This window comes from Chanodichthys erythropterus, unplaced genomic scaffold, assembly GCF_024489055.1.
Source record: "Chanodichthys erythropterus isolate Z2021 unplaced genomic scaffold, ASM2448905v1 ctg000270_np12, whole genome shotgun sequence".
NCBI lineage: Eukaryota > Metazoa > Chordata > Actinopteri > Cypriniformes > Xenocyprididae > Chanodichthys > Chanodichthys erythropterus.
This window is the reverse complement of record NW_027125657.1, coordinates 56,067-67,500: the sequence shown is the minus strand read 5'-3', so window position 1 is coordinate 67,500 and position 11,434 is coordinate 56,067. Positions and strand designations below refer to the sequence as shown.

Genomic DNA, 11,434 nt, shown 5'->3' with positions numbered 1-11,434 from the left:
AGGAAACAAGTTTTAGTGATCACAAGTTTTTATTTTTTATTGTAGACTGGAGTAAAATGCAAAGGGGGCCGGGAGTATGGATTTTAAATACGCAGATTTTAAAGAATGAAGATTATGTTGCAAAAGTTAAAGAAATTATAGAAAAAGAAAGGGAAAATGGAATGTATGAAGAGGATAAGAGAATATGGTGGGAGAATGTAAAGTTTTTAATCAAAAAATTCTCGATCAGATATTGTCGCTTAATACAGAAATGTAAAAGATACAAGGAGAAAGAAATAAAAGAAAGTTTGGAAATTGAATTGAATAAAGAAAGTAAAGACATACAAAAGATAAAGGAAATAGAGGGAAAACTGAAAGAAATGGAAGAAAAAGAATATGAGGGAGCAAGGCTAAGAAGCAAAGCAAAATATGTGGTGGAGGGAGAAAAATGTACAAAGTTCTTTTTTGATCTGGAAAAAAAGAAAGGGAAAGCTGAAACGATAAAAGAAATAAGAGGGAAAAATGGGGAAATTGTAGAAGGGAATGAGAGAATTTTAGAAGAAATAAAGTATTTTTATGAGGATCTATTTAGTGCAAGAGGTGTGGAAGAGGAGGAAAAAAAGAAATTGTTGAATCAGATAGAAGCAAAAGTAAGCGAAGAAGACAAAAAAGAATGTGACCAAGAAATCAGAGAAGAAGAGATTGAAAGAGCAATAAATCAACTGAATAAAAAGAAAAGTCCAGGTATAGATGGTTTGGGAACTGAATTTTATATATGTTTTAAAGAAGTTTTAGTAAAGATTTTAAAGGAGGTTTTTATAGACAGTTTTGAGAAAGAAGAAATTAATGAAAGAACAAGGGTGGGTTTAATGAAACTGATATATAAAAAGAAAGGAGAAAAGGTAGATTTAAAAAACTATAGACCGATCACGATGTTGAACACGGATTTTAAGATTTTAGCGAAGGTTTTAGCAAACAGATTAAAGGAAGTAATGCCAAGTATAATTAAAACAAATCAAGCGTATGGAGTAAAAGGAAGAGATATAGCTGATATAACTATGAGTATAAGAGACAAAATTTGGTATATGAAAGAAAAAAATGAAGAAGGATATGTAATTAGTTTAGATTTCGAGAAAGCGTTTGATAGGGTTGAGCACGGGTATTTATTTAAGGTTTTAAGGAGTTTTGGTTTTGGTGAAAATTTTATTAAATGGATTGAGATTTTATATAAGGGTGCACTAACAAGGATTAAATGTAATGGGTTTTTAACAGACTGTTTTAAAATCACACGTTCAATTAGGCAGGGTTGTCCGCTTTCTGCATTATTATATTCACTTGTGTCAGAACCTTTAGGATTGACAATTAGACAAAAAGAAGGAATAATGGGGATTGAAATTGAAGAAAATAAGGCTGAGGGGAAAGTTTTTCAATACGCTGATGATACAACGATAATTGTAAAGGGAAAAGGGAGTGTTAAAGAAGTAATGAATGTTGTAAAAGAGTATTGTAGGGGATCTGGAAGTAGAGTAAATGAAGATAAAACAGTATATATGAGATTTGGTAAAGCTATGGTTTTAACGGATTGTTTTAATTTCAAGGAAGTGGAAGAAATTAGGATTTTGGGAGTTTTAATGGGGAAGAATGAAAGGAAAGTAAGAGATGAAATGTGGGAGCAACTAGTTACGGATATAGAGAGGAGGTTAAATTTTTGGAAATTAAGAACTTTAAATTTGAAGGGGAAGGTTTTAATATTGAATGTTTTAATGGTTTCTAAACTTTGGTATGTTTTATATGTATCTGAAATGCCGTTATGGACAGAAAAGAGGTTGAAGAAATGTTTTCTTGACTTTTTATGGGAGGGAAAGCCAGCAAGGATTGCACATAACACAATTTTAGGGGCGGTGGAAAAGGGAGGTTTAGGACTAATGGATGTAGAACAACGGAAAAATGCAATGAGAGTGAAAATTGTCAAGAAATACCTAAATGAAGAACACAAAACTGAGTGGAAGAAAACAATGAAATATTTTTTAAATAAATGTGGTGGTTTTAACATGGGGGATGGAATTTTATGGATGAAAACAAAAAATTGGATGACTGAAGGATTACCTGCGTTTTATAGAGAAATTTTTAGTGCTTGGGGAAAATTTTTAACGAAAATTGAATATGATCCGCGTGGGAGAGAAAACATTTTAAATCAACCTCTGTTCTTAAATAGCAATATTTTAAAACAAGGGAAAGAGATATTTTTTAAGAAATGGATGGAAGTGGGGATAACGAGAGTGAGAGATGTTTTATATGAGTTTAAAGAAGGTTTTTTACCAACACAATATGTCATTGACGCAATGGAAATAGCAAAAGAAGAATACAGCAATCAAGAAATAACAAACAAATATGATATCATTAAACACGCGATCCCAAAAGACTGGATTAAAAGAATAGAGTGTATGGAAGAAGAGCCAAAAGAAAAGAACATTTATGTGAAACTGGGGGAAAATTTGTGTGATTTTAAAGAATGTACTGTAAAAATGTTTTATTGTGTTTTTAGAGATGGTGTTTTTAAGGAACCAATTGTAAATAAGTACTGGGTGCAGAAATTCAAAGATTTAAAAGAAGAAAGTATATGGAGAAACATGAGGGGAAAATGTGTGGAGACAAAATTAGAATGTTTGGATTATTTTATAAGACATAAAGTGGTTTTTACTGAGTCTATTTTAAATAAAATCGGGATGGCACAAAATGCAATGTGTAAAGTGTGCCAAGAAAAGGAAGAATGGATTTTACATATGTTTTTATATTGTAAAGAATTGGAGGATTTTTTAAAGAAGTGTAAATGTGTGGTTAAAGAATTGACTGTGGAGTGGGATGAAAATGTAATGGAATGGAACAGAGTGGTGATGTTTGGATGGGAAAAGAAGTGTCGAAACAAAACGTTTATAAATCTGTGGCTGATGTTGATGAAAAGTGCAATATGGGAAAGAAGAATTGTGGCGAAAAAAGAAAAAATTGTGTTGGATGTTTGGACTGTGTTTAAAAGAAAAACAGAAGTGTACATGGAAAGACTTTATGTGTATTTTAAATGTGAAAATATGTTAGATGCTTTTTATCGTGTTTTTACTCCACAAGTTTGTTGTGTTTTAAAGGATCTAATGTGGAAGCTGCCGGGGAGTGAAGGAGATTTATGAATTATTTATGTAAATGTATGATGTAAGGTAAATGTGTGAAATGTGATGTAAAAGAGATATGTGATGTAATGGAGATTTGTGATGTAAAGGAGATTTGTGATGTAAAGGTGATATGTGATTTTTATTGTATTATTTATTGTATTGTATTTTAATGATTGAAATTTCTTAATAAAAAAAAAAAAAAAAAAAAAAAAAAGCACGCCCGATCTCGTCTGATCTCGGAAGCTAAGCAGAGTAGGGCCTGGTTAGTACTTGGATGGGAGACCGCCTGGGAATACCAGGTGCTGTAAGCTTTATGTTTTGTTTCAAAAAAAAAAAAAAAAAAAAAAAAGAGTGTCTGAATACCTTAAGTAGCCCACTCTTGGCAGCAGTTTTCGCTTACGGCCATACCACTCTGAGCACGCCCGATCTCGTCTGATCTCGGAAGCTAAGCAGAGTAGGGCCTGGTTAGTACTTGGATGGGAGACCGCCTGGGAATACCAGGTGCTGTAAGCTTTATGTTTTTCTGAAAGTATAAAGAATGTCTTAAATAGCCCACTCTTGGCAGCAGTTTTCGCTTACGGCCATACCACTCTGACCACGCCCGATCTCGTCTGATCTCGGAAGCTAAGCAGAGTAGGGCCTGGTTAGTACTTGGATGGGAGACCGCCTGGGAATACCAGGTGCTGTAAGCTTTATGTTTTTCTGAAAGTATAAAGAATGTCTTAAATAGCCCACTCTTGGCAGCAGTTTTCGCTTACAGCCATACCACTCTGAGCACGCCCGATCTCGTCTGATCTCGGAAGCTAAGCAGAGTAGGGCCTGGTTAGTACTTGGATGGGAGACCGCCTGGGAATACCAGGTGCTGTAAGCTTTATGTTTTTCTGAAAGAATAAAGAATGTCTTAAATAGCCCACTCTTGGCAGCAGTTTTCGCTTACGGCCATACCACTCTGAGCACGCCCGATCTCGTCTGATCTCGGAAGCTAAGCAGAGTAGGGCCTGGTTAGTACTTGGATGGGAGACCGCCTGGGAATACCAGGTGCTGTAAGCTTTATGTTTTTCTGAAAGTATAAAGAATGTCTTAAATAGCCCACTCTTGGCAGCAGTTTTCGCTTACGGCCATACCACTCTGAGGGCGCTATTGAGTCTCAAGGAAGTTGTTTGGCTGCAGTTTGGAGAGGAAGGCTCTCCACCATTTTGTGTTATTTTGTTTGTTTGTTTTGTGAGTTTCTTTTTACTTTGAGTTAGTTTTTTTTTTGTTTGTTTCAGTTAAACCACCTAACAGCAGCTTTTGCTGGCTGGAGGGTGGTTAAGCCTTTTTCTTTTTTCTCTTTTTTCGGACGGATAATGGATTACGACGCAGGACTGGCTGGAGAAACACGTATGGTAAACGACACTGGAATGGCAGGAGGACGACGCATGGCAAACGACACTGGACTGGCACGAGGAACACGTATGGCAAACGATTCTGGACTGGATAAACGACTACGAGCTGGAAAGGAGAAAATTCAAGAAGTAAGAAATAAGTTTGTTGAACGGAAATATTTGAAAGAGGCTACTGTGATCGTGAACGTGGAAAAAGTGAATGAAGTGAGAGCGGAGGACATCATTAAAGCGGTAACAGAACAATGTGGACATGGCAAAATTTTAGCTCTAAGACCAAGACAAGGCAAGGAATATGAACTGACTATGGAAAAAGAGGAAACATGTGATAAACTAATTGAAGGACTGGAAGTTAAAGGAGTGATGTGTGAAGTGAAAAACCTGCAAAATCGTGATTATGTTGTTTCCTTCATGCACCTGCCCGTCTACCTGGATGATGGCAAAATTTTAGAAAAATTGGAGGGATGGGGTGTTGAGCCTATGAGTCAAGTTAAAAGGAGATGCTACCCGGGCACCGATATTGAGGACGGGACAAGGTTCCTTAAAGTCCGATTCCCCAAGGAGGTGGCATCCCTGCCATACAGCACGAGGCTTGAGACAGCCGAGGGCCAGCAGTACTTCCGGGTGATGCACAGCCATCAGGTGAAAACCTGTAGGCTGTGCATGAGCCCGGAGCACTTGCTAAAAGATTGCCCGACATTTACGTGCTACAAATGTGAGGAGAGGGGACACTTTGCAAGGGATTGCAATGCGGTTAGGTGCCCGGAGTGTCAAGAGATTTTAAATAAATGTGAATGCTGGATGGAGGGAGAGGAAGGAGGAAGGGAAAAACAGGTGGGCGGACAGGTGCATGAAGGAAACAACGAGGAGGATGGACAAAGTGATGAACGACAAGAGGAAGAAGAACAGAGCAACAGTGAAGAAGGAGAAAGAGAAAAAAACAACAGTAAGAATGATGAACAAACAACGGAGCAGAACACTCAATGGAATGAAATGGAAATATCGGACAGTTTTAATACTTTTATGGAGGACGTGGAGAGGGATGGAAATGGAAAGATGGATCAAAATAAAGAAATGGACAGTGAGAAAGAAATAAAGGTGGACAACATGGACAAAGACAGAGGGGGAGAGGACAAAGAAGAAGAAGAACATTGAAGGTAAAACCAAATTTGGAAGGTGCAAGGAAAAAAATAATGACTGAAATGAACAGATATGATGTGTTAAGGGGCTTGGAGGGAGACAATGGTGAATAATGGTTTTTAAGTATTTATTTGTCTTTCTTTTAATGGTTTTAAGTTGTGTTACTTTTAATGCAAGAGGACTGTTGGATATTGGAAAATTTGAAAAAGTAAAAGAGAAATGTAAAAGGGAAGATATTATTGCTTTACAAGAAACAAACTGGAGAGAAAATGTTATGAATGATTTTAAAAAGAGATGGGAGGGTGGTATTTTATATAATAATGGAGATGGGAGGTTTGGGAGAGGTGTGGCTTTTTTAATGAAGGATGATGTTTTTAAAGTGAGTAAAGTTGTATACAAGGACGGGTTGGGGAAATGTATGGTAGTAGGGACAAAATATGAAGGAAGAGACTTGATTTTAGTAAATGTACATGCACCAGTGGAGGAGAAGGAAAAGAAAGAGTTTTTTAATGTTTTAAGAAACATTGTAAATAAGTATAAAGAAATAATAATGATGGGGGATTTTAATACAGTTTTTAGTAAACAAGATATGGCTGAGGGAATGGTTTTTAAAACTGATACGGGAAGGAAAGAATTAAAAGCATTAATGGAGGAAAATAATATGATAGATGTGTGGAGAGAAAGGAATGAACAGAAAAAAGAATTTTCAAGGAGACAAATAGTGGGAAGTTTTGTATGCCAAACTAGAATTGATTTTGTTTTATGTAGTAGAAATGTGGAGAATTTTATTGAAAAGATTAAGTATGAGGAAACAAGTTTTAGTGATCACAAGTTTTTATTTTTTATTGTAGACTGGAGTAAAATGCAAAGGGGGCCGGGAGTATGGATTTTAAATACGCAGATTTTAAAGAATGAAGATTATGTTGCAAAAGTTAAAGAAATTATAGAAAAAGAAAGGGAAAATGGAATGTATGAAGAGGATAAGAGAATATGGTGGGAGAATGTAAAGTTTTTAATCAAAAAATTCTCGATCAGATATTGTCGATTAATGCAAAAATGTAAAAGATACAATGAAAGAGAAATAAAAGAAAGTTTGGAAAAGGAATTGAATAAAGAAAATAAAGACATACAAAAGATAAAGGACATAGAGGGAAAACTGAAAGAAATGGAAGAAAAAGAATATGAGGGAGCAAGGCTAAGAAGCAAAGCAAAATATGTGGTGGAGGGAGAAAAATGTACAAAGTTCTTTTTTGATCTGGAAAAAAAGAAAGGGAAAGCTGAAACGATAAAAGAAATAAGAGGGAAAAATGGGGAAATTGTAGAAGGGAATGAGAGAATTTTAGAAGAAATAAAGTATTTTTATGAGGATCTATTTAGTGCAAGAGGTGTGGAAGAGGAGGAAAAAAAGAAGTTGTTGAATCAGATAGAAGCAAAAGTAAGCGAAGAAGACAAAAAAGAATGTGACCAAGAAATCAGAGAAGAAGAGATTGAAAGAGCAATAAATCAACTGAATAAAAAGAAAAGTCCAGGAATAGATGGTTTGGGAACTGAATTTTATATATGTTTTAAAGAAGTTTTAGTAAAGATTTTAAAGGAGGTTTTTATAGACAGTTTTGAGAAAGAAGAAATTAATGAAAGAACAAGGGTGGGTTTAATGAAACTGATATATAAAAAGAAAGGAGAAAAGGTAGATTTAAAAAACTATAGACCGATCACGATGTTGAACACGGATTTTAAGATTTTAGCGAAGGTTTTAGCAAACCGGTTAAAGGAAGTAATGCCAAGTATAATTAAAACAAATCAAGCGTATGGAGTAAAAGGAAGAGATATAGCTGATATAACTATGAGTATAAGAGACAAAATTTGGTATATGAAAGAAAAAAATGAAGAAGGATATGTAATTAGTTTAGATTTCGAGAAAGCGTTTGATAGGGTTGAGCACGGGTATTTATTTGAGGTTTTAAGGAGTTTTGGTTTTGGTGAAAATTTTATTAAATGGATTGAGATTTTATATAAGGGTGCACTAACAAGGATTAAATGTAATGGGTTTTTAACAGACTGTTTTAAAATCACACGTTCAATTAGGCAGGGTTGTCCGCTTTCTGCATTATTATATTCACTTGTGTCAGAACCTTTAGGATTGACAATTAGACAAAAAGAAGGAATAATGGGGATTGAAATTGAAGAAAATAAGGCTGAGGGGAAAGTTTTTCAATACGCTGATGATACAACGATAATTGTAAAGGGAAAAGGGAGTGTTAAAGAAGTAATGAATGTTGTAAAAGAGTATTGTAGGGGATCTGGAAGTAGAGGAAATGAAGATAAAACAGTATATATGAGATTTGGTAAAGCTATGGTTTTAACGGATTGTTTTAATTTCAAGGAAGTGGAAGAAATTAGGATTTTGGGAGTTTTAATGGGGAAGAATGAAAGGAAAGTAAGAGATGAAATGTGGGAGCAACTAGTTACGGATATAGAGAGGAGGTTAAATTTTTGGAAATTAAGAACTTTAAATTTGAAGGGGAAGGTTTTAATATTGAAAGTTTTAATGGTTTCTAAACTTTGGTATGTTTTATATGTATCTGAAATGCCGTTATGGACAGAAAAGAGGTTGAAGAAATGTTTTCTTGACTTTTTATGGGAGGGAAAGCCAGCAAGGATTGCACATAACACAATTTTAGGGGCGGTGGAAAGGGGAGGTTTAGGACTAATGGATGTAGAACAACGGAAAAATGCAATGAGAGTGAAAATTGTCAAGAAATACCTAAATGAAGAACACAAAACTGAGTGGAAGAAAACAATGAAATATTTTTTAAATAAATGTGGTGGTTTTAACATGGGGGATGGAATTTTATGGATGAAAACAAAAAATTGGATGACTGAAGGATTACCTGCGTTTTATAGAGAAATTTTTAGTGCTTGGGGAAAATTTTTAACGAAAATTGAATATGATCCGCGTGGGAGAGAAAACATTTTAAATCAACCTCTGTTCTTAAATAGCAATATTTTAAAACAAGGGAAAGAGATATTTTTTAAGAAATGGATGGAAGTGGGGATAACGAGAGTGAGAGATGTTTTATATGAGTTTAAAGAAGGTTTTTTACCAACACAATATGTCATTGACGCAATGGAAATAGCAAAAGAAGAATACAGCAATCAAGAAATAACAAACAAATATGATATCATTAAACACGCGATCCCAAAAGACTGGATTAAAAGAATAGAGTGTATGGAAGAAGAGCCAAAAGAAAAGAACATTTATGTGAAACTGGGGGAAAATTTGTGTGATTTTAAAGAATGTACTGTAAAAATGTTTTATTGTGTTTTTAGAGATGGTGTTTTTAAGGAACCAATTGTAAATAAGTACTGGGTGCAGAAATTCAAAGATTTAAAAGAAGAAAGTATATGGAGAAACATGAGGGGAAAATGTGTGGAGACAAAATTAGAATGTTTGGATTATTTTATAAGACATAAAGTGGTTTTTACTGAGTCTATTTTAAATAAAATCGGGATGGCACAAAATGCAATGTGTAAAGTGTGCCAAGAAAAGGAAGAATGGATTTTACATATGTTTTTATATTGTAAAGAATTGGAGGATTTTTTAAAGAAGTGTAAATGTGTGGTTAAAGAATTGACTGTGGAGTGGGATGAAAATGTAATGGAATGGAACAGAGTGGTGATGTTTGGATGGGAAAAGAAGTGTCGAAACAAAACGTTTATAAATCTGTGGCTGATGTTGATGAAAAGTGCAATATGGGAAAGAAGAATTGTGGCGAAAAAAGAAAAAATTGTGTTGGATGTTTGGACTGTGTTTAAAAGAAAAACAGAAGTGTACATGGAAAGACTTTATGTGTATTTTAAATGTGAAAATATGTTGGATGCTTTTTATCGTGTTTTTACTCCACAAGTTTGTTGTGTTTTAAAGGATCTAATGTGGAAGCTGCCGGGGAGTGAAGGAGATTTATGAATTATTTATGTAAATGTATGATGTAAGGTAAATGTGTGAAATGTGATGTAAAAGAGATATGTGATGTAAAGGAGAAATGTGATGTAAAGGAGAAATGTGATGTAATGGAGATTTGTGATGTAAAGGAGATTTGTGATGTAAAGATGATATGTGATTTTTATTGTATTATTTATTGTATTGTGTTTTAATGATTGAAATTTCTTAATAAAAAAAAAAAAAAAAAAAAAAAAAGCACGCCCGATCTCGTCTGATCTCGGAAGCTAAGCAGAGTAGGGCCTGGTTAGTACTTGGATGGGAGACCGCCTGGGAATACCAGGTGCTGTAAGCTTTATGTTTTTCTGAAAGTATAAAGAATGTCTTAAATAGCCCACTCTTGGCAGCACTTTTCGCTTACGGCCATACCACTCTGAGCACGCCCGATCTCGTCTGATCTCGGAAGCTAAGCAGAGTAGGGCCTGGTTAGTACTTGGATGGGAGACCGCCTCTTGGATGGGAGACCGCCTGGGAATACCAGGTGCTGTAAGCTTTATGTTTTGTTTCAAAAAAAAAAAAAAAAAAAAAAAAAAAGAGTGTCGGAATACCTTAAGTAGCCCACTCTTGGCAGCAGTTTTCGCTTACGGCCATTCCACTCTGAGCACGCCCGATCTCGTCTGATCTCGGAAGCTAAGCAGAGTAGGTCCTGGTTAGTACTTGGATGGGAGACCGCCTGGGAATACCAGGTGCTGTAAGCTTTATGTTTTTCTGAAAGTATAAAGAATGTCTTAAATAGCCCACTCTTGGCAGCAGTTTTCGCTTACGGCCATACCACTCTGAGCACGCCCGATCTCGTCTGATCTCGGAAGCTAAGCAGAGTAGGGCCTGGTTAGTACTTGGATGGGAGACCGCCTGGGAATACCAGGTGCTGTAAGCTTTATGTTTTTCTGAAAGTATAAAGAATGTCTTAAATAGCCCACTCTTGGCAGCAGTTTTCGCTTACGGCCATACCACTCTGAGCACGCCCGATCTCGTCTGGTCTCGGAAGCTAAGCAGAGTAGGGCCTGGTTAGTACTTGGATGGGAGACCGCCTGGGAATACCAGGTGCTGTAAGCTTTATGTTTTTCTGAAAGTATAAAGAATGTCTTAAATAGCCCACTCTTGGCAGCAGTTTTCGCTTACGGCCATACCACTCTGAGCACGCCCGATCTCGTCTGATCTCGGAAGCTAAGCAGAGTAGGGCCTGGTTAGTACTTAGATGGGAGACCGCCTGGGAATACCAGGTGCTGTAAGCTTTATGTTTTTCTGAAAGTATAAAGAATGTCTTAAATAGCCCACTCTTGGCAGCAGTTTTCGCTTACGGCCATACCACTCTGAGGGCGCTATTGAGTCTGAAGGAAGTTGTTTGGCTGCAGTTTGGAGAGGAAGGCTCTCCACCATTTTGTGTTTTTTTTTGTTTGTTTGTTTTGTGAGTTTCTTTTTACTTTAAATTAGTTTTTTTGTTTTTGTTTCAGTTATAAACCACCTAACAGCAGCTTTTGCTGGCTGGAGGGTGGTTATTTTTCTTTTTCTTTTCTCTTTTTTTTTCGGACGGATAATGGATGACGACGCAGGACTGGCTGGAGAAACACGTATGGTAAACGACACTGGAATGGCAGGAGGACCACGCTTGGCAAACGACACTGGACTGGCACGAGGAACACGTATGGCAAACGACTCTGGACTGGATAAACGACTACGAGCTGGAAAGGAGAAAATTCAAGAAGTAAGAAATAAGTTTGTTGAACGGAAATATTTGAAAGAGGCTACTGTGATCGTGAACGTGGAAA

The 11,434-nt window shown here is 36.1% G+C and overlaps 8 non-coding genes and 1 pseudogene across 8 annotated transcripts; all 9 read left to right on the top strand.

Annotated features, from left to right (window-relative positions):
* Positions 1 to 3,537: 3,537 nt before the first annotated feature.
* On the top strand, positions 3,538 to 3,656 carry LOC137016108 (5S ribosomal RNA). The gene has a single exon (XR_010894088.1). It is a non-coding gene; the product is annotated as a 5S ribosomal RNA (ribosomal RNA).
* A 60-nt stretch (positions 3,657 to 3,716) lies between these two features.
* Positions 3,717 to 3,835, top strand: LOC137016111 (5S ribosomal RNA). The gene has a single exon (XR_010894091.1). It is a non-coding gene; the product is annotated as a 5S ribosomal RNA (ribosomal RNA).
* A 60-nt stretch (positions 3,836 to 3,895) lies between these two features.
* Positions 3,896 to 4,014, top strand: LOC137016124 (5S ribosomal RNA). The gene has a single exon (XR_010894104.1). It is a non-coding gene; the product is annotated as a 5S ribosomal RNA (ribosomal RNA).
* A 60-nt stretch (positions 4,015 to 4,074) lies between these two features.
* LOC137016107 (5S ribosomal RNA) lies at positions 4,075 to 4,193 on the top strand. Its single transcript, XR_010894087.1, has one exon. It is a non-coding gene; the product is annotated as a 5S ribosomal RNA (ribosomal RNA).
* Positions 4,194 to 10,020: 5,827 nt separating this feature from the next.
* Positions 10,021 to 10,158, top strand: LOC137016089 (5S ribosomal RNA; annotated as a pseudogene).
* An 86-nt stretch (positions 10,159 to 10,244) lies between these two features.
* Positions 10,245 to 10,363, top strand: LOC137016086 (5S ribosomal RNA). Its single transcript, XR_010894068.1, has one exon. It is a non-coding gene; the product is annotated as a 5S ribosomal RNA (ribosomal RNA).
* A 60-nt stretch (positions 10,364 to 10,423) lies between these two features.
* Positions 10,424 to 10,542, top strand: LOC137016106 (5S ribosomal RNA). Its single transcript, XR_010894086.1, has one exon. It is a non-coding gene; the product is annotated as a 5S ribosomal RNA (ribosomal RNA).
* Positions 10,543 to 10,602: 60 nt separating this feature from the next.
* Positions 10,603 to 10,721, top strand: LOC137016130 (5S ribosomal RNA). The gene has a single exon (XR_010894109.1). It is a non-coding gene; the product is annotated as a 5S ribosomal RNA (ribosomal RNA).
* A 60-nt stretch (positions 10,722 to 10,781) lies between these two features.
* On the top strand, positions 10,782 to 10,900 carry LOC137016128 (5S ribosomal RNA). Its single transcript, XR_010894107.1, has one exon. It is a non-coding gene; the product is annotated as a 5S ribosomal RNA (ribosomal RNA).
* The last annotated feature ends 534 nt before the right edge of the window (positions 10,901 to 11,434 follow it).